The sequence below is a fragment of the Brienomyrus brachyistius genome, chromosome 17, assembly GCF_023856365.1.
Source record: "Brienomyrus brachyistius isolate T26 chromosome 17, BBRACH_0.4, whole genome shotgun sequence".
Taxonomy (NCBI): domain Eukaryota; kingdom Metazoa; phylum Chordata; class Actinopteri; order Osteoglossiformes; family Mormyridae; genus Brienomyrus; species Brienomyrus brachyistius.
The window spans coordinates 14,355,331-14,378,755 of record NC_064549.1 but is presented as its reverse complement, the minus strand read 5'-3'; the positions used below and the strand labels follow the sequence as shown (position 1 = coordinate 14,378,755).

The 23,425-nt window shown below is 42.9% G+C and overlaps 1 long non-coding RNA gene across 1 annotated transcript; it reads left to right on the top strand.

The window, feature by feature from the left end:
• Nucleotides 1–17,089: 17,089 nt before the first annotated feature.
• On the top strand, nucleotides 17,090–22,927 carry LOC125711635 (uncharacterized). Its single transcript, XR_007383069.1, has 3 exons — nucleotides 17,090–17,229; nucleotides 21,067–22,394; nucleotides 22,638–22,927. It is a non-coding gene; the product is annotated as an uncharacterized LOC125711635 (long non-coding RNA).
• Nucleotides 22,928–23,425: the final 498 nt, after the last annotated feature.

Here is a 23,425-nt window from a genome sequence, read left to right as displayed (position 1 = left end):
TCGACTCCTCACCCTGACACCAGTCGGTTTACTTCCTTATGGGAGCTTGACTCCTCACCCTAACACCAGTTGGCTTACTTCCTTTTTGGAGCTCGACTCCTCACCCTTAGACCAGTCGGTTTACTTCCTTATGGGAGCTTGACTCCTCACCTTGACACCAGTTTTTCTTACTTCCTTTTTGGATCTCGACTCCTCACCCTGACACTAGTCGGTTTACTTCCTTATGGGAGCTTGACTCCTCACCCTGACACCAGTTGGCTTACTTCCTTTTTGGAGCTCGACTCCTCACCCTGACACCAGTCGGTTTACTTCCTTATGGGACCTCGACTCCTCACCCTGACACCAGTCGGCTTACTTCCTTTTCTGAGCTCGACTCCTCACCCTGACACCAGTCGGTTTACTTCCTTATGGGAGCTTGACTCCTCACCCTAACACCAGTTGGCTTACTTCCTTTTTGGAGCTCGACTCCTCACCCTGACACCAGTCGGTTTACTTCCTTATGGGACCTCGACTCCTCACCCTGACACCAGTCGGCTTACTTCCTTTTCTGAGCTCGACTCCTCACCCTGACACCAGTCGGTTTACTTCCTTATGGGAGCTTGACTCCTCACCCTAACACCAGTTGGCTTACTTCCTTTTTGGAGCTCGACTCCTCACCCTTAGACCAGTCAGTTTACTTCCTTATGGGAGCTTGACTCCTCACCTTGACACCAGTTTTTCTTACTTCCTTTTTGGATCTCGACTCCTCACCCTGACACCAGTCGGTTTACTTCCTTTTTGGAGCTCAACTCCTCACCCTGACACCAGCCGGTTTACTTCCTTATGGGACCTCGACTCCTCACCCTGACACCAGTCGGCTTACTTCCTTTTCTGAGCTCGACTCCTCACCCTGACACCAGTCGGTTTACTTCCTTATAGGAGCTCGACTCCTCACCCTGACACCACTTGGCTTACTTCCTTTTTGGATCGCGACTCCTCACCCTGACACCAGTCGGTTTACTTCCTTATGGGACCTCGACTCCTCACCCTGACACCAGTCAGCTTACTTCTTTATGGTTGCTGGACTCCTTCCCATTGTTTATATGAGAGAAATGAGAGGTGCTGGCAAGTAGCAAGTGGTGGTGTATGCAAAATGAGTTTTGCAGAGTCGCTTTGTAAATTGTATTAACTGGTGCACAAGGAATTAAATGGGTGAGATAGAGCCTACCATTGGGTCTTACTTTGTGTCCATGTCATAATAGAATTTCTGATTCGCTCAGTCGACCCAGCAAATATTCTTCAGTCCACTGAAAGACCCGTTGTTGCTTCCTTGCTAGCCACTGCTCCCGCTCAAGACTGGAACAGGGCAGAGGAAACTGTTCACGCTCTCCTCAGTGTACTACAGGAGCTTCTTGGAATTTCCCTCTTCCACCGATTCCCTCCCACCTGCCAAACTCATTTTACTCAAATTCTCCGGTGATCCCACCACCATAATACCAGCTAGACCTTCAGTTAGCTCCCATTGGAGGAGCTGGAGAGCTAAAAAGCTAACAGACCGTGATGCGGCAGAGCTCACTGCATCTTCAACGCCCAGCCCTGGTGAGGCCTCCGTCGCCCTGCAAGCGTTTGGTCCGGAATAGGCTGCTGTTCCACAAGTGCTTTGCCAAATGAGGCCACAAGTCCGCTAACATCTAACCCAGGGCAGGATACTACCACCCAGGAGAGGCTGCCACCACCGTGCCTGGCCCTGGAAAGGCTGCTGCCGCACCGCAGCCCAGAGGAGATGAGCTCCCTGCTGCTCCGCTAGCACCCGAGGTTCCTGCCATGCCCTGCTTGCAGTCCGAGGTCCCTGCTATGCCTTGCTCACTGCCTGAGGTCCCTGCCATGCACAACCTTACGGTAGAGGCCCCAGCTTCAAGCATCGTCATATGGTCTCACTGTGCTGCACCCGCCTTCAGAGGGTCTTACCGTGCTGGGCTGGCAGCCAGAGCATCTCATCTTGCAGTCACCCAGGAGGGCCATTCCACCTTCGTCTCTGCTTCTGCCATGCATTCGGCAACAGTCACGCCTGCCCCTGACTCACCTGCGACCGTTGCCTGCCTGTTCCCCTGCCTCCTCACCTGCAACCGTTGCCTGCCTGTTCCCCTGCCTCCTCACCTGTGACCGTTGCCTCTTCGCCTTCTGCCTCCTCGCCTGCCAACTCGTCTCGTTGGCTCATGCCTGCATGCCTGCTCATGCAGCATATAGGCCTACAATTGTTCTATTTATATTATTTATATACGTTTCTTTATAGAATGCATCTGGTACTATAAAGAGCAAATTCACCGTATCATTAAAAAAAAAAATCTTATCAGAATTAAGCACGTATTGTAACTGAAAAGACATTTGGACTGCATTATGTCATGTTGCGTAGCATTCACATGCATGATGGATGACTGTTGGACATAAATGAGAACACTTGAGGACTTTAGAAGGTGTGATGCTGAACTGCATGTGCCGATGCCAACAGTGGAGTCTATGCTGGCAACAGCTTGGGCAAGGAGGGATCAGCTGGCAGAAGAGCTGAATCGTCTGTAGCCTGGTAAGGAATCTCAACTGTGAGATGTAGAAGAATAACAGCCCAATAGCCTTTTATTTGAACATTTAAAAATAATTTAAAGATGTAGGTTGTGTTTTGTTTGAACAAAGATTGCACTTTTATTTATATTTTGCAAAATTTTAATTAAGTATAATTAAGTCCCCGATCCCAGCCGCTGCTCCCATTCCCCCGTCTTCTGGCATCATTATGTTGCTTTCGGCAATACGAGGACACACTCGCTGCTACCTCATCCCATGTCTGCTTCACTCGAAAGGTTAGGTGGAACAGTAGTGCTCCTGTAGATGACGTGCTCATGCTTTTTCACCTCATGCAGGAGCACGTCCATTTCCTCGGGCAAAACGCAATCCAGCTTGCAAGGCAATCACGCCGTGTAAATAGCAGTCCACCGTAGATCGAGCATTGCTGCCTTTTAAAGGTGAGATGACATGCGCCTCTGAGTAATTAAGAGAAAAATAATAAAAATACAACATTTTTACGTATTGTGCAAAGTCTGGTTTTTCCATGGTCAAAACAGTGAAATGGATTTGGACACACCCATAAATAGTAGCTGTGCTTTACAATTTATGTTTTGCGTTAGATCGTCAAAATAGAGCCCACGGACTGGGTTAATCCTAACAGTCATGAAATGTTAGCAGATTACAAACTGATTTGTGCTTAAAGTGCTACGTATATGGATAAAAATACTTTCACTGGGAAGTTTTTTCAAAGTTTCTGACCTACATTAAGTATTAGTTTTGACAGCATATTTTGTTTTAGTTTTAGTCGACAAAAATGACAGGATATTTAGTTGCCTAAATCTACTTTAGATGTGACGAATAGAGGTAACGACAAACATTTAACAAATGTTTGGTCTAAGGCAGAGGGGCAGTGTTTTCTACTTTGGTCTAAGGCAGAGGTGCAGTGTTTTCTACTTTGGTCTAAGGCAGAGGTGCAGTGTTTTCTACTTTGGTCTAAGGCAGAGGGGCAGTGTTTTCTGCGGATAACTATCTGGGAACAACTGGATGCAGCACAAAAACTCTGAGATAGTTGGCAAAATTTTCTTATATGTGCAGGATGATTAAATGAAAATCACTGCATTGCAAAACCCCATAAATTGACTGCCGTGTGTCATCCCGCCCAAAATGAACCCAAATAAGCCACAAAATAAAATAAACTTTATTGTGCTGTGTGAGAGGGCTTTTCTACCTATGTTTTCTTCAACACAAGAAGTCGTACGGTGATGACGAAAGCATGCTTGTCCTCATAACGTTAATGCAATGTGAGGGCTGATCAGTGGGGGAGTAGGGAGGGGGGCAGTTGCGCTTGGGCACAGTACAAGGCAACCAGGCTAAGTGTGAGTACGCCCATAGATTTCACATCTAGAATAGTGACTTTTTTGTGCGTATGCTAATTTTCACTGAATCACACTTACACTAATTTCAGAAAGTATAATATAGGACGGTTTCTATGCGACGTTCTTACAAATCAGGCGCTAGGTGTTGCAGAAATTAGGATAAACTTATGTGAAGATACCGATGTTGCAATTGCGCAAGGGAACAGTTTATGTCAGTCAAACACACAATTCAGCATACAACTTCAAACAGCAGCACTGCCATGCAGATTATACTATTTAATATTTCTATGTCTTATGTCTAAAGGTTTTATGTAAGTGCATTCTGAGAATATGTTAATTGACTGAAATGCCAAATGTTTATTTATCTGTATTGTACAAATTTAACTTAAACTGCACCTACTCACTCACACACACACACACACACATATATATATATATATATATATATATATATATATATAGAGAGAGAGAGAGAGAGAGAGAGAGAAAGAGAGAGAGAGAGCTCTGCAAAAAAAATAACTATGGTTATATGGGTGCCTGTTTCAGTGAACACAGTAATATATAATTATTTACCGTTCAGCAACAGAAAGCAGAAAATTATCATCTATCGGAAAACTGAGCATTTGAAACTAAGCGATAAACCAACACAAACACCCAATTAATGACAGAATTGTTATTTTTGGGGATGGCCGAATTGTAGAACCACACTGATATTAAAGATCTTACCCCATATCATAGTGGCCATACTGAAAAATGACACCCTTCAATGGCTAAGGGGTAAAGTCACCCTGGCAGCGTGATTTTGGACAATTTCCAGATAGGAATCTATCCCACACATGGATTTTATGCTTTGCAATTCCCATTTCCACGGAAGGTGCTGGCAGTATGGTAGAGTGAAGGCGACTGATAGAAAGAGCAGGATTGGGGCATTGAGCACCTTCAACATCTTTTCCCCGTTTCTTTTTCAAAAATATGGAGCTGCAGACATTTGTAAATAGCCAATAAGAAGTTTTATTCCGCCAGAAGTTTCTCGTTCACAAACAGCCAAATATTTTGAGCATTCGCTTAACCACTGACATGGCTGGACAGTTTGACCGACGGTTTTGCTTCAAAGTTGTAGATTTGTAAGCATTTTTGCCGTTGAATGTTTTCTCTGGGAATGCTAGCGATGCACACATGCTGTTCACTCTACTTTGTTCCTGTCGGCCACTGTTGTTTCAGATTCGTTTTCTTTAATCCTGATCCGATTTTGTCCTTGGGGCCAATTATTGTTAGAATCTCGTCTGTCTTCCACATGAATTATAGAAGCAGTGTTTTACTTGTCTGCCGTCCCATCTGGGCTGTTCCCTGCCTCATGCCCTGTGCTTCCTAGAACAGGCTCCAGGCTAACTTAAACCTACCCTGTATTTGTTGAAGCAGTTATGTACAATGGAAGAATGAGTGTATGTGTTTTTTGTTGCTTATTTTGTTGTTGATATCTCACTTAAATCCTGAACATAACTTTCCATTTCAGAAAATATTAGCCTTTAGTTTGAATACTTTAGTTACTTTTAAATACTTTCACTTGAATATTAAGAAAATATTGTTTAATTTTCATCCATCCATCCATTTTCCAAACCGCTTATCCTATTGGGTCGCGGAGGGTCCAGAGCCTATCCTGGAAGCAATGGGCATGAGGCAGGGAACAACCCAGGATGGGGGGCCAGCCCATCGCAGGGCACACTCACACACCATTCACGCTCACATGCACTCCTACGGGCAGTTTAGTAACTCCAATTAGCCTCAGCATGTCTTTGGACTGTGCGGGGAAACCGGAGTACCCGGAGGAAACCCCACGACGACATGGAGAGAACATGCAAACTCCGCACACATGTGACCCAGGCGGAGACTCGAACCCGGGTCCCAGAGGTGTGAGGCAACAGTGCTAACCACTGCACCACCATGCCGCCCCCTTGTTTAATTTTGAAATATTAATTAATAATATTAATTATTTATTTGCATTAATCACTGAATTATTTCTTGATATCAGTAAATATGCGGTAATTTCCCAAATCATAATATTCACAAATCTATGCTGAATGTGCTCATCAAAATTTATATATTTTAACTTAATATTCATATAATTTCAATTTTTTTTTTGCTTACTTTAATATTCCTTAGCTGAAACATTGAACCATTAACATTTTAGGATGTAATGATCAAGTATTTGTAGATAGAGTTGTTATAGACAGAGAATTCTGGATAAACACATTTGTAGATACATACATTGGGCACAAAGGCTAAACAGCTTAAACTACAAAATGACCGAAATGAAGAACCTATGGAAGATGTCTCCTCAGGACATGACCGGTCTGAAATGCCGATGATCCCTAATTGCCAACACATGGCTTTTCAGCTTGACACGCCCCCTGCCGTAATACATCGCATCTGACTGCAGGAGACAGACAGACCTTGGGAGACACTACCTCCTTGCTCACTTCCTGTCACTGATGTATCACTCACTGAGAGCCATCGCAGACATGACGCACACGAACGTCTCCACACCTCAATGTTGAATAGTATTAAAAATAAAGCAAAAGTGTTTTTAACTGTCATTACGCGAAGATGCTTGGCTCCGGACTCCTCTGGACAGATAAAAATGCAGATGAATGAGAAGCAGAAGCTTACTACTGATAAACTTCAGCGTGAACTTTTCATCTGTTTGATGGACTGGGATAAGTCTATGGTCGGGGGACAGCTAACTGCCTGGGAAGCCTTTTTAATGAACGTCCGCGAATGATTGCTGACTCTGGGCTGGATGAGAGACTGAATGGACTCCGCTGAGCTTCCCTCTCAGTGATATGTCATTTACAGCAGAGCCTGGTGTCAGAGTCCTGGGTGGTGATACCGAGAGCATACATGGCGGGCAGTAATGGCCGCCGGACGTGGGCTAGTGGTGAAGTTGGGGGGGGGTGAGGGACTGGGGGGCAGTCCCTTAATGGTTTTCTTTAAAGGAGTGGGGAACAAGCCACTTTGCTGTTGTTGTGACCCCAGTGCTGGTCAGCATTCATCCTGCTGGCTGCTATTAAGCGCCACACCGCAACAAAACGCAAGATTACATAAAGTGATGGCTGCAGACTCTCATGCTCATCTTCTGAGTAATGAGATGACATGTTTGCAGTATTTTTTTAATGAAATAAAATAGGTTTTACTTGTAAGGAGTTTGTAGCTGATCTATAATTGAGTCTCTTGGAGCATTCTTTGCCCAAATGCTTGTTTCCCTCTTATCATCGCTTATTAAAATCAGTTTATTTCACTTTGATGTGAGCTAAGCTTATAATTATAAGGGCCTCAATCATCCAGTTTCCTTGATTAAATTTTTATGCCATTATAAATTATGCATGTTTGTGTATAATATGGTATTTAAATACATGTTAATATTTACTTCAAAATACATTTTTGCATTTTTCAGGATTCAACTCATAATATAATAATATTGATGGAATTACTACAGTTACAGTTACTACAGTTACTGTGATGACCATTAGCTTAGTATTGATGACAATAATAATAATAATAATAATAACAAATAAAAATTTTTGTAAACTATTATTCTTATAGGTAGAATTAAAATTAAAACACATTTAAAATACTACTTAACAGCCATACTTTGTAATATACAGTTATGTGGTGCTTCACGATGGGGATGCATTCTGAGAAATATTGTATCGTAGAGTGTAATTTCCCAAACAAGGATGGTATTTTCCATTATACACCTACAGTGGGGTGCATAGCAAACACTGTAAATTAACAACAAAAAATGTAGTATAGTAAATACATAAATCAGTACCATAGTTGTTTATCGTTATTATGTATTATGTACTAAACAAAATTGTATGTGCTATACTTTTACATGACTGCGGTAGGTTTGTTTACACCAGCATCACCATGACATTACGATGACTACAACATCATTAGGCGATATGAGTTTTTCAGCTTCATTACACTGTACTCCATCAACAGAAAAGTCGTTATATGGTGCATAACTGTATAGCATAGCATAGTACAGTATAGTATAGCATAGTATAGTTATAATAATTCAGTGAGAATCACTTTTGGTGACTGAGGGTTGCATCTGTCCCTCGACAGAGCATATCCAGGCACAGACCTGGTCAAAGGGCACAATTATGGCCAACGGCCTATGGATGTGTTAGACCATCATTTCTAGACAATTTGGTCCTTTGGGAGTTAGTCTGGACTAACAGGCTCACAGAGTGGAAGAGCAAACCGTTCATTTAAAGTAAATATATGGCTGGTAATTCAACTGGAGCGTGGTGGTAGTATTACGATGTTTCAGCCGAGTGGGTCATTAGCCATTTGTTCTAATTAAGTGAGGGCTTTGTGTACATTTGATGAGAACAGCTGGAGGCTGGGGGTGTGATGTAGAAGCTGATAACCACCCACATGCCTAGACACAAACACAAGTAATGACTAGCATGAAAATGACTTTTTCTCCCAAAAAAGTGTTGGATAATCAGTGGAAGGAAAAGAACAGAAAAGTGTGGAGATGAGAGTGAAGAGAAAATGCACTATGAGCAGTGGTAGCCATGACAAATCAAACTGTACCGTGTCATGTGGCACTGAGGAAGAGGAGGAGGGAGGCATCCTGAAGGAATGAGGCCCCGGTGTGCTGAAATGCCTTTGATGGGACGGGCAAGGAGCACATCACTGTGAGGCATGGAGAGAGAGCAACCGAACTGCGAGCAGCAGAGAGCCGGATGCCTAGCGGGCTAGCAGAACTGGACAGCCAAACGAGCAAAGGAATGTCCCCCATGCAGTGGGGGGAAGCGGGAACACAGCAGGGATGTAGGGGATGCAGGACCCGGGCTCCAGGAGGCCCACGACATCCCACTTAAAGGCCCCAGCCGCCCCCCAAACGCTACAATCTACATTCGCGATTCGTCAGTCGAGAAAATTAAGCTATCTGCTTGAGGTTGGCGCCGCGCGGCTGTCATCACCTGCTTTCGGTGACAGCGGCGCCGTCTGATATTGCGTGACTCAATGGGAGAGCAGTGCGGCCTCCCGGATGCAAAGTAGCTCTGAGGAGCCCGAGGCAGCGTGCGTGGAAAGAGGAAGACCTGCGACGCTTCTCACATTTAAATACCGACAATTAAGGCAACTATGAACAAGTAAACTCATTTCAGAAGATAAAAACTGCACTTTTTTTCTACATTTTCATGCATGTTATCCCATTTTTTTCTATTTAATACTTCTGAAATAATATTAAGGGAGGACAATATAAATATCGGCATCAGGGATCGTCAACCACATACAGAAAAAGGTGTTGGGTCTGTTGGAAAAAAAAAAATCGAATTTGTTGTGGTGTTGATCGCGATTGACATTTATGCTAATGTAGAGCCATAATAATAAAATTAAAATAAAACAAAAAAAAATAGCAAACCAACATTACTAAGAATTGCTTTGTCTAAGGTTAGTCCCTGAAGAGAAAGTAAAAAAAAAAAAACTTTCAGCCTTTCAGAATTGCTTCATGCAAGGTTCTTTTAAACCCCAAGAGGTCCGTATACTAAAGTAGGTACAGGGCTTTTATTTTCAGAAGAAATGCTGCAATAACGTATAAAACATGAGCACTGTGGGGTTTCTTGGATTTTCTTTAAGATTGGAAAAAATTTATCTGCTGATGATGGTAGCTTGTAAAAACAGTTATCGGTAAATTGTGCAATTGCATTAATCATACAGCCAAATGCCGTTTCCGAAATAATTCTGCTCACTTCTCTCCTTTGGCAAAAAATTTCGACCAAATTATATGAAACATACCATAAAAATCAACATTACTGCAAGCCAACATTTAATTTATTAAAAATGATTCAATTATAACGGGTCTATTGCTCCAGAGAGACAGCATTTCAGATTAGAAAATGAGTTTTGGCATAATTTGCTGTGTTGGAAACAAACAGTCTGCAGTCTTTGGTCATCCTGTGTTAGGTGTAATTAGTAGTGAATTGTACAATTTGCATGCTCGTGTTGAGTTGTTTTGGCTTAACCCAGCAGTGACAGAAGAGAGGGCAGCTTCCTCTTTGGAAATCTCAGTACCAGACTGACAAATGATTAGTCCTTTATTCCCTAACATCTGAGAGATTTGTTTGCCCTCTTGCAGTGGTATCGCGTGTTCCTCTCCTTCGAGGAAGAGTGTTTGTTCTCTCTTAAGCAGCGCCATCGCTCTGCTGGCCCAGCACCGGCAGGTTCCTGGCAGTTCCATCTCACAGTGCAGAGCTAATGAATGGCCTCTTAGCTTGTCTCGCACTCCAGATATTCCCCCAGACCTGATGAGAGCGATCCTTCGATGCGCTGTTTCCTATTACACATTAAACAATTCGTAGCAATAGTCACCTTCATTGCTAGACTGATGGCGTTGTTCTTGGCCGGATTACTCATCAATCTGAATAACCTGATAGCTGCTGTGTGTGTGTGGGGGGGGGGGGGGCGACAACAAAGCCGTAGTGTTTCCTTTAAGGCTGGGCAGCACATCGTGATGGAAGCGCTGGTGCTCCGTCGCGTAAACTACAAAGGGAAGCCAATTTTCTCTGGCCACTCTGGGACAGTGCATAATAATACAGACGGAAGCGTGCGGAACAGTTTTTCTTGTAAAGCTCCTGGGATGGGTGTAGATGCTGGGATCAGCAGCAAAGCAGTTACATAACATAGATACAGCTTCTGAATGGCAATTGAGTTAGCAGCTATTCTACCATCAGGGAAAGGACATCAGAGGCATACAGAACATGGCGGGTAAAAATGTGGGGAAGCACTTTGCAGAGGAGAACCTTGTTCCACATCAGAGTGAAGGTTATTTTATCTGTAAAGGCAAGGATCTTCAGACTCCCTCAGGCCGGGAAACTATAGTAGACCAGGCTTATTTCAATCAAAATAATTTATAACTAAATGGATGTCCATGATGAAAAATGTTCAGGGACAAACATATTACACCATATTCCATTTCCTAATACACATCTTCTCAGTCTTGTTCCATTATCAGACTACCATACAGTAAAATACTCTCTCATTTAAAAGCTAGTTAGCCAGCAACAGTACCTGAGATAATTTTGCTCAGCCGCAAACCGGAAAACCTTGTTTTTGCAGAGTGTTTTGACATTTTCCCCCAAAACAGTTTTGCTAGAGATTTATTGTTCAACAAATTGATCGATATATTGATACAGATACTTATATACTTTCTTCTGCAGCATGAATGTTTGGAGAAATGATGCAACATTGGAAGTGAAATAAAATCTAAAAAATGGCTGGAAATTAAAAACAAACAAAAAATCCTGCAGTAATGTGACTGTTTAAGATTAGTGTGGCGATATTCATTTGGGTTAATCACTGAGTTTGTTTCATTTAACATCCATATATGTCGCCACACAGGTTTACTTTACCTAAAAGTAATAATAGGAATGCTTGAGAGGGAACTTTCCTCCAGTTTCCCCATCTAGCTTTTTCTGATCTTTCTAAACTAGTGACTGAAAGAGCGAGTAGGAGAAAGAGAGGGAGGCAGAGCGGGAGAAAGTCCACTGTAGATAATTAGGCCCTCAAATCAGCCTGATTTTGCATGCAGCTGAGTGTGAGAGAGCTACCTGCCACGGGGGTATCACAGACAGCAGCTCCACGGGAGCGGACAGCTTCAGCCCCAACTCAGGCGAAACTCGGAACTCCTGTCCAGTGTCGCGGCACGGAGAGCAGAGGTGGCTAGTGCACATTTCCAGGGTTGTATCGGATCCGCTGCAAGAGCATTTTTTAATGTCGTGTGGCAGATACTCTTGTCTGGATTGTCTAGCTTAAAAAAAATAGTAAGAAAGTTACAGCAAGCTTTTAATTTGATCATAAATATCACTCATAAATGTTTTTTTTTTTTTTATCTCAGGCAGGGTATTGTTAGTATTTAATAAGGAAGCATATCAAACAGATGCAATTACAGAGATGGAAATGGAATTACGTCGTCTAATGCAGCATTCGGTGTATTTTGGTCCCATGGACATAAAAGACTGTTTATGTCTTCTGGTTACTTATGAAGCTGGACAGCGATGGCAGGTCTGCATTGAAGTACTGCAGCTGGTGTAGGAGACACGTAGATCCTCTGCTGTGGGACCTGTTTTTAAGTGGATTTTCAATTTAGATGCCAGATGCTGCCTGAAGAGACAGAGGTTTGAGGATCTTTGGTACTGTGGGGGGGGGATGTACCTGGGTGGGGGCTTTTGGGGTCAGGTGACATTCACATGCTCTACATCAGTGCTATTCTGGACCTTGATTCCAAATCCCTTGTTTTCGGTTCTCCCATTACTTAGTTTAACAATTACATAAATCAGATTGACGGGAGGCTTTACATCTGATTCCCAGGTTGGCTGGAAAATCAGCAGAGCTCGGACCCTGAGGACCACGAGGACCATGATTTGAAAAGCCCTGCACTAAATAAACCAGATCCTGCTCTTCCTCTTGGGGGCGCTTACGCGCTCCGGCCCTGACACATGTGTCCTACCATCACCCTAAACTGAAGCCGGTGATGTTTTCTGTGCATTTCCCTACATGCTGAAGCCAAAACAGCTGCCGTTTGTTCTCTCCTCTCCACCTTCTCGTTAAATCCGTCTCGCTCCCGTACCTGAGCGCGGACCTTCATTCTTCTGCCCTCGTCATTCTGTTCCCCTACCTGCCTTCAGCGAGTCGTTCACCCTCGTACGCCAAAGACTCTCTATTCACATCCTGTAGGACTTCCTAAAGAGTGGTTTCCTCATATATCTGTCTGGATACAATAAAAGCGCAACAAATTGGCATAGATTAATGAGGCCAAAAACTGAAAATAAAAATAAAGAAAATATGAACAAAATATGCCTAAATAATCTATTCCTGCACTTTCAGTTGCTTATTTATAACTCTGCTTTTCACATCACAATCATGGGCGGCAGCAGAGATTTAAATCCCACTTTCTGGAAGCTTCTGCTGTTTTCTGTGTGAATCACTGCAGTCAGGATGAGCATAAGTATCTGACAAGGGAATGGGAAGCGGAAATTTATTGGGGATGAATTTTCCGCTTTTCGGGGGTACACAAAAATGAGGCAAAGTCATTTCAGTGAGAGGGAAGAACCAACCCGCACGTGGGCGTGGAGGACAGCGATTATAGGACAGCTGACCAGGGACAAGCAAACAGCGTGAAGTTTTTACAGTGGTAGCGAAACTCGGAACAGGCTGACTGGGTGAGAAGAACATTCCGGGTCGCCTGACTCTCCCTCTGTAGCTACACACTCACCCCCCCCTCCCCCACCCCCCAGCCTCGCATAATCCAAAAGTAAAGATTTAGTGCTTCATAAATCTGCAATCACCAAATTAACAATTGTTCCCCACAATGTAATAAAAGCCTGTTATTTTGACGTTGTGGGGACTATTTTTCAGGTCCCCACAAAGATCTGTGAATGCAATCAAAAAACAAAAAAGTTTTTTTTTCTATTGGATTAGAGTTTTCCCCATAGAAATGAATGGAGAGTCCCCACGAATATATAATTACAAACCTGTGTGTGTGTGCGTGGGTGGATAAGGAGCAGCTGTAAAGCTGTCACCCGCAAGATAGACGTGGGATATAACAATGCCTAGTGTTATTGCTTGTGAATCACATATAGGGCCATTCAGGAAGCTCTCGGGGGTTGAAACTTCACACCTCACATTGACTCATAGATGGGCAATACAGGTACACAGGTCTATTAACCTTGGCCGCCACAACTCTGTCTCCTCCCAGCTCGATATGACTGCTTCTGTCGCCCTGCCGCTTATAATTTCTCATTTCTACCCAATTATACTCCTAGGTGGAGGAACAGAGGGGATGTGCTGAGATATTTTTAATTTCGTGGAAGGATACAAAAAAGCGTCTTGTCAATATCGCGGCTCCTTAATAAAGTGGAGCTCGCAGAAGGGCCGTTCGGAGCCTGTGCGTGCCAACGTGATGGAACAGCGCCGGATGATTGAAACAGAAAAGAGAGAAGACCTTGAATTCTCCTTCAGAGCCTTATCGTTTGTGTCAGGAAGACGAGAAGCTTGCCGGAACACAGAGTATGGGAACATAAATTGAAGGGGGGAAAAATGATTGTGAAGGTTTCTTTTTTTTTAACTGTAAACTGTATTTGGAACAAAACTAATGGGGTGGTGCTACGGTGTCTCAAAAGAGGATGGCGCCACCAGGGTTTGGGTTCGAGTCCCACCCCGGTCTATGTACAGTATGCCCTTTGTGTGCTCTATGGGTAGCCAGCAGTTAGGGGAATTGCTGTGCCAAAAATGTCATTAGTATGTGTGTGTGTGAGCTGGAAAACCCACTACACAATGTTCCCATAACGTGATAAATATCGGTTTCCTGGTCTCCATAAGGGAAAACTCTGTTTTATAGAAATCGGTGACTGCTATAAAAAAACTAAAAATGCAAAAACTCTTGTATTTTGCTTAGTTAGTTATGCTTATGGTTAGGGCTGTAGGGCTTAAGGTTGTCATAGTTAGCATTAGCATTTTTCCCATAGAAGTGAATGAGCGGTCCCCATAAGGATACGTATACCCTACGTGTGTGTGTGTGTGTGTCCCCTGTGATGGCCTGGTATCCCACCCATGGTGTTTTCTAGCATTTCTTGTACTCGGATGGGCTTCAGGGTCACAGTGCCTATGTAAAGGAAAAAGGCAGATAGAACTGGAAGATAAGCAAGTGAATTAATGCCAGAAAGATTATTTTTTAATTAAAGGCCCATAGACACAGAGTCATCTATTCATACTTATTTCATACAATAACCTAGTTTAATTCATAAGTCTGGTGTTGATGTTTTGCGTTACTGTGCTGTGTTCATTTCTGGTAGCTAAACCAGTAGGTAAGTCCAATTATGTCATAATAGATGCTGCTGCTAAAATTCACATTGATTAACTATTTACAGTAATACTTTGCTTGAAGGGGCAATCCAGAAATTTACCATTTACAATCCAGAAATGTATCTATGACTGCTTATAGAATCCCAGTTATCAGAACAAGAAGACAGAGTTACAGGAAGGGAAACTTTAGTAACGAGGCACTGAGCGCTAGGGACGGTCCCTGAGAGAATGACGCGTGGAGGGATTTCTGCCTGTCAGTCCTTTCCAGCTGCCACACCTGGTGAGATGCGTATCCAAGGTAGCGCTGAGGTGCAGTGGCCATCGCAAACAGCAGTGAGGAGGGAATAAAGGAGTCTGGGTGATTAGCAACCAGAATCCGATATGCAGAGCTAAACCCCAAACCAGATAAAAAAACTCAGAGTCAGAATTGGCATCGGTCCAACAAAGCTAACAGAACCTTAGAACTGGGAGATCAGAGGCCGAATCAGGAAGCCAAACTATGACGGCTATGCAGGGAGGACCGAGCCTCAAGCCTGAGTGAGACACATTAAGCAGTCAGAGTGCTCTTGTCTTATTTGGGGTCATGGGGGGTTTGGAGGCTATGAACACAAGGCAGGGAACAACCTAGGATGGGACGCGAACCCATCACCAAGCACATTCACACCTACAGGCAATTTGATAACTCCAATCAGCCTCACTATATTTTTGGACTTCGGGGGGGTTGGGGGAGACCACCAGAGCACCCAGAGGAAACCCCACGACAATATACAAACTTCACATATATGGAGCCAAGGCAGAGACTCAAACCCTGATCCCAAAGGTGTGAAACAAGAGTGCTAACCACTGCGCCACCATGCTGCCCCCCATGACGTGTCCATTACAGGTAACCAGGCAACTGGATGTCAAAGTGGACATCATACAGTACCACTGCAGTGAGGAAGATTTTCAGCTAATACTGTGTTTCATTCATAAAGGGCAAACAATGACATTGTGTGTTTAATATAACAGGGTTTACGTGTTTTAGTTAACATAATTTACAATGGGACTATTTGAATGAAGGAAATCTTTGTGCAGAAATGTGCTTGCTGACAAGTGACATATTAATATACTGTTAATTAAAACATTTATAGCTTAATCGTGTTTGTAGAGCATTATATCATGAGGTAAAATAATTGTGGGTTCAGATCAAAAGACCCTGAATGAGAGGCTGAGTACTCTGTGTACTTTCCATCTGGTGACTGCTGGGAAATTTCAGTGCATGATAAGTGCTAGTGGTACAGCCCCTATAAAATACTGGTGCGTGTCAGGTCTGAGAGTAATGGGATGCGAGGTGTAGGCTGAGACAAAATTCCTTTACATATTGTAAACACAAACAGAAAACCTGTCCCTGCTCCCAGAAGACACTCAAAGTTCTTATTTTCCATTCTCTTTAACTTCAGTCTGATTGGCTAGCAATGGGGGAAGGGGCGTGGCAGTGGGTATGGGGCGTGGCTGTACTTACTAACTGCTTCAGGATTGTCTTCCTAATTTCATTTCTGAAATCCTCTGTGCTTTAAAACATCTTCTGATCGTTTTTCAGGGACGATAAGGTTATTTGACGCATGCTTTGGTCCTTTGTACAGACTGAACGAATCTTATTACACTTGTGAGATGGTACGGCGCCAGTATCGATCGCACAGTTTGAAGAGGTGTGTGAGTGATCCGATATCTGGCGTGTAGGTGTGCAGGATTCCAGCGGATGAATACATGCTCCAAATAAGCAGAGGTGCCCCAAAGCTAATGTAGACCTTCGATGTGCAGAATGCAGTTTAGGAGTCAGTATTTCTGAGAATGTTCTGCTCTTAGATTTTGACATTTCTGATTAATAGACTAAATTCTTTTCACGCAGTGTGAAGCGGGGGCTTATCTCAACAATGCTTCACAGAATTTTAATCAAGGACAAATCCTCACAAAGGATGATAAACGCAAGCTTAATAAAAACAGCACAAAACTGTTTTGGAAACTGCATTTTCTCTGCATTAATTGCAGCATTTATTGTGTGCTAATGCTGCTTATAATTAAACTGAAGTCATATTAAAGTTGAGGCACAAATATGCATTTTAATCGTTAACTGGAAACAATCACCGACTGACCTCTGTTGCAGCACTTGTTTTCAAATGCTGTATATCGTGTTTTATGCCTCTGAACTTGTAAATTGACTCCTTGGGGCCATACAGTCAGTTAAATTTAGCTTTTATAGGGGTGTGAAAAAAAGTTTGCTTGTACATTTCCCACATTCCCCTACGGCATTCATTCAGATGTTCAGCTGTTTTCCAAGCTCAGAGATGTGGAAAGTCACGCTTGGCTGTAAGACAGACGTGGAGGAGAGAAACAAGGGACGATAATCGCAGGGGAACACTCGTGGGGGGAGGTGGGTGCCTCCCGACGGCGCCACCTTCAGGTAAGTCTGGGTGGTGTTAGTGAGTTATACTGCTGGGTGTCTTATGGTGGAGCTCTGCTGATCAGATCTGCAGACGGACTGGTACTAAAAAAAATGTATCTTTAAATAAAAAAGGCCTTAAATATGTTTTACACATGGCAAGCTAGTAAAAATTAAATCTTCTTAAATGTTCCATGCTGTTTGCTTGGTGATGTGTCAATAATTCAAGTAGAATTTTATAAGAATGATTGCATTTTCGGGCTGTACCCATATATCTTGATTTTCTCTATTCCGTCATTCCATCCATCTTTCATATTCGTTTATCTGGCGCAGGGTCAGAATGAGCATGAAGCACGGGCCTAACGCATGTAATTCCCAGACTGGGACACAATCACTTCAAACCAGTCCTGCATGATAGGCAACCCCTAGCCCAGGCTCTCCTGGACTCCCTCAAAGGGCCTGGGACAACTAGGCAAGTTGGGCATGAGCAAGCCTATCCCACAGGACACAAGGTAGGGGACAGCCTGGACGGGATGCTGGTCCATTGCTAAGCTAGATTAGCGCAGATACCATAGCTGTTACTATAGACAGGGATGGATATAACTGGTACGCAAGTACGCATTCACCTGTAAAGATGATACGTGTGACAATCGATTGTGGTAACATTGTAAATGCGTACTTATTTTATGTGCATTTGTGCTGATGTGAAAACAAAATACAATGCATTTCAATCTTTATATGCTAACTCTACTTCATTTGCGGTATACAGGTTAAAATGCAAGGTATTATCTTGTCATACCAGCGAAAATGCAAATAAAATAAGTACGCATTTACAATGTTACCACAATCGTATTGTTTTTAAAGGTGAATGCGTACTTGCGTACCAGTTATGTCCATCTCTGCCTATAGGCATAAAACTGTACTGGGGCAAAGGCCCCTATTACTTAAATCACACCATTTTTTTCCCGAATGCCTGCCACCACTATGAACTACAATGTGCTATTTGAACTTCCCTTGCTTAGCCCAGTATTCCTGCCACTGCCATATTGGTGTCCATCTACAGGAGTTAATAATGTCTGAGTCAAATCAAATCAAAATAAGAACATTGGTATTATTTAAAAACTTAATTGCATCCTGTTCTGTCACCATTCCTCAGTCCTGATTCTTGTTTCACACGCAGGTTGCTGTGTGTGTGTCGCAGTGCACTGGCCATTATATGCAAATTGCAGTGCACATACAGTAATGTGTGTATCACATGTGCTAGTTATTACATGTAACCTGCAGTGCACGGACAGTGATATCTGTATCACGTGTGCTAGCTATTAGATGCAAACTGCAGTGCATGGACAGTAATGAGTGCGTCACGTGCACCAGCTATTACATGCAAACTGCAGTGCACAGACAGTAATGTGTGTGACGTGCACCAGCTATTACATGCAAACTGCAGTGCACAGACAGTAATGAGTGTGTCACGTGCACCGGCTATTACATGAAAACTGCAGTGCACAGACAGTAATGTATGTGTCACGTGCACCGGCTATTACATGCAAACTGCAGTGCACGGACAGTAATGTGCGTGTCACGTGCACCGGCTATTACATGCAAACTGCAGTGCATGGACAGTAATGTGTGTGTCACGTGCACTGCCTATTACATACAAACTGCAGTGCGCAGACAGTGATGTCTGCATCACATGTACTGGCTATTACATGCAAATTGCAGTGCATGAAGAGTAATGAGTGTGTCACATGTAATGGCTATTACATGCACATTTATGCACATAGACAGTAATGTCTGCATTGTCGTGTATGCACCTGGACTGCAAGGTTGTATTCTGGGTTAAAATCCATTGCTTTCACATTGCAGAATAGAAAAATATCTAATCTTTTCCATCAATCTAAATTAATATACTGGCAAATATAGGACCTTGTTAACACTTGAACGTGAGACTTTACTGGGGCACAGCAGGTCAGTCCTGGGGCATGTGTCCAATTAAAAAGGGGTTTAGCAACAGCCATGCCAGACACACTAACTTGTACTTTTATAGATGTGCTTACAAGCTGTAAACCATAGTGCTAACTGCATGTGAATTTGTCTGCATTTAGTATTTTCTCCACCAAGAATGGCTATCCTCAGATGGCAAATGAAGCAACTCATATCAGGCATAGCTTAAACAGCAGTGGTACTTAGAGGGATACAGAAGGCTTGCTTACACATTAAATGGAGGCTCCACCATCACTGTAACTGCCATAGGCCGTGTAAGAACAGATTGTGACGGCATTACGCCACTACGAAGTGGGAAATCCGGCCTTAAACTTAATAAACTTTACAGAGCGTCCTGACATCGACAATTTTACAGGCCTGTGCGGAACAAACTGCTTTTAATTTGCTGGTACACTGGCTTCATTAAAGCCTCACAGACTATTGTCTCCCTTAAGCTTGTGGTAAAAAAATAACTTCATTAAAAGAAAAAGTAAAATACCAGTCATGCCAATAGTTTGCTAATGAATTCTGTAATAAAAGGGGAAAAATGCCAAGGTCAAAGCATTACACATTCATCAGAGATGGTCCTGTTAGTGACTCCATTTTTGGTGCCATCCTCCAGTCGTCTACTGAGGTTACATTTTCTGTCTTTCTGCTTCAAGGTAAGTAAAGTTTTGTTTGGGATTTGAAGTTTGTTTATGACTCATGTTGAGCCCAAAAACTTTGCATTTCAAAGCTGAAAACAGCATTATCTTCATGCCACTGCCCAACTCAGTTTTACAAAAAAAAAATGTATATGTATCATAAAATTTTCCGTTTGCTGTTTTTTTTTTTTTTTTTATCTTACTTTCTATTACTGCTCTGCTCCCAGCTTTGTCTCCCATTCTGGCGCCAGTTCTGTGGATTAGCGCTGCCTGGGCTATGAATGCACACACTTCGCACATCGCCATTATCTTACTGATTAAACCGTGTGTCGTTTTTTCAAGGTTCAGTGTTTCTATTAATTGTCGCCTCCATACGGCGACGGAAGACTTACAGGCGTATTTCCTGCCCGCCATAGTGCCCAATAAATATAAGACGATAAATTCGAGACAAAAGGTCATATAAGTTACAGCAACACAGAAAATATCTAGTATGTACCTTCGGGAGAGATCTTGAAAATGTGTTATATTACTCCTTTACCCTAAAAGTAGTTGCGGGGAGAAGCAAATTTATTGTTTCCGAAGCCGCAGTCAAAATTCTAATTCAAAATTCTAAAAACAGTCACTTTGGGGCCATAGGCCCCTAAGTGTAGTGACTGTTTGTGGCCAACAGGGGGCTCCATGCAAATCTGCTGTTTGCTTGATGAGAAACACAACCACTGGTCGTGACACTGTTGCATTTGACGTTAAAGCTGCATCAGGATGCACGACGTTATTAGATTTATTCATTTATACCGCTGCAATACTGAGCTGGCAAATCGTTGACTGTCTCTTTAAATCCGACATGCACATTCCCAATCAGATGTACTAATTGCATGTACTGCACTGGAATGGGGAAGGATGTGTTGAATTTATTTGACATTTATGCCATTTTCTCCCCAGTTGTGTGTGCATGAACGGTGGGAGTTTTTTTTTCTGGAAGTGCCATAAAATATGCTCTTTGATCATGGTGCACCCGCTCCCCCAGAAGCTCTGGGCGTTTCAAAGGTGCTGAGCTCTCAAAGCTTGACCTGCTACTTGTATTTCAGGGAGAACAATCTTGCCAAAATGAGCTCAGCGCATTTGTACACTTCCAGCTTGGAAGGATACAAAAATAAAATAAATGGGGAAATTGGCAAAACCGATTCAGGCCAAAAAAAGATTTCCCTAGCCCTCTTTCTCGCTCTCTTTCCAGAATGCACCCCCCCCCCTCCCGGAACAGCACTGTTCATCTGAAACAGAAGAGAGTAGAAGCTGATGAAGGGGACAGCGGCGACTTTGTGAAAATGACACCCCATGAAATAAAGCCAAAGGCTCTTCACTTTCAGCTACGTGACTGTGGATCGCTATAGATTACAAATGAACGTGGAACAATATTACTGTAAAGAGATTTCGGCAGTGCTGCATATCTGCGGATAGTCACACGCATGCCAAACTGTAGATCCAACCATTTGGGGGTTAAGGAATGAAGTAGAGGAATAAAATCCCATACTGCCCTCGTCCTGCATCGGAAGTAGCCCTGCTCCGGGTTCATCCTCGCGTGTTTCTGGGCGATGGAAATGCTCTGGATTGTGCAAACAGCAGAGCCCATGTGTTATCTTAGTGGGAGCACCGTGTGCTACCTCTGTCCCCAAGTTCTCTCCCGGGACACAGATGACAGGGAACAGAGTGCTAAGCTAAATGCTCCATTACCAAATTCAATCTGTGCGGCCACTGCAGGCGGTGAAGTGAACCTCTCAATCATATTTTTTTTCCATTTCACTGCTTTACATTTGACATCCTGTATGCCACAACAAACAGGTGACTATTAAATGGTATGATTTAATGCGACATTTTCACTTATGTAATATCAACACATACTTGACAACATGACTGGTGTCTGAAGTCTGTTTCGAGCTAATTGGATTTAACTGATAACAAGGCCCTTCGTGTGTGGCTGTTGCTCAGCTAAGCATTTTTTTAAAATATTGCATTCAGATGAGGTAGCAGAATGTTCTTATTGGTTATTGAGCATCAAACCGATTTTCGTATAAGGAAAACGATGTGATGAGTGTGATCAGTCATTGGACCAGCTGTGACTGATTGACAGCTGGATCCTTAGAAAAGCATATCAAAGAATAATATGAGTCATGGTTTGTTTTCAACGGTGGTAGCAACCAAATTAGCCCTGGACCTCCTGCTCCCTGAAACACACACGGTACTCCCGCATCATTGACAGATACATATCCCTATCGTCCGTACCCAAATCTACATCCTTGATGTCAGTGACGCAGGAGGGTGGAAATTCCTGTCCCCAGATAGCTGACACAGTGCCGTTAAGAAATATCACGCTAACAAAAATGATACATTTGTGTATACATGTTCATTCCAACTAGTAGATTTTAAGCAATTAAATTGGGGAAAATGTCAGGGTGATAAACGCCAGAAAACAGCAAAGGACAGACAACAAGAACTCCCAGGAGGGAAGAAAGAAAAACTTTTTGGGATTTACTGCCAATGGTCTGTTCCAGCCCTCTGGCCGCAGTAAGTCAGGGATGGAAGTCAGTGAGCATTGTGTAACTGTGGCTGTGTAGACTGCTTACATAAATGGCTCTTAATCAACGGAAATGGTCAGGTGATATGATGACTGAACAAAATTAAATATTAATCCATTTAAGGAGCCATAAATATTTTACGATCTCTGGCACAAGCAAGCGTTTTGAAGGCATTCAGGATTGTACAAGTCTGCCTGCCCACAAACAGAAGGTCTTTTTCTTTTCGTTACAGGGATTGCAGAGTTTGGAGGAACAGACCAGACCCAGCACATCCAGCTGGACCGAGCCTGGAACAGTGACACAAAGGGCCTGTCCTGGCTCCATAAATGGCCAGGGAACAGGGACAGAGTATCAAAGGCTTGTACCACCCCTGGGACTCCTCCTGTTAACTCCTTGCTGAAGGTCACCCAGTTCCAGGGAATAGAAACTCACTTAATCACTTATGTTGATGTACAAACATGACTTCACAGCTTTGCAAATATTAATAAATATCTGAATTTGTGGCACAACTTTATCACATCAGATTGTGAATGTCAGTGAAGTATTTATTTATTTTTTAAAAAGGGAATGAATACCCATTAGCCCAGCCCTTCGTTGGTGGGTTTGCGGGGAGGAACACTCAGAAACCACCGAGTTTAGTGGAGAAGCCTGGCCTGATGGATGACAGCCATGATATTAGTGTAAGAGCTTTTTCATACATAAATATTTCTTCCCTGGATTATATAATATGCCCAGTAAAATTAAACCATTTTACTTGCATATAAACACAATAACAGTGGATGGAGATAGAGAAGAAGAGTCTTGGAAATATGCAGAGTGAAAATATGCAAGGTGAACTTTGTCCAGCTTGAAATAGACTAATAAAAAATAGCTTTTTTCATTTACACTTATTACAATTCTGTTGTAACATCATATAGGACTTAGAAGATCGTGATCAGTGCGCTGCTGTGGGAGGCAGATTTAAATGAGCGAATGTTACATTTATATAGTGATTTCCGGGGCACCCGACGCTTTACAGAA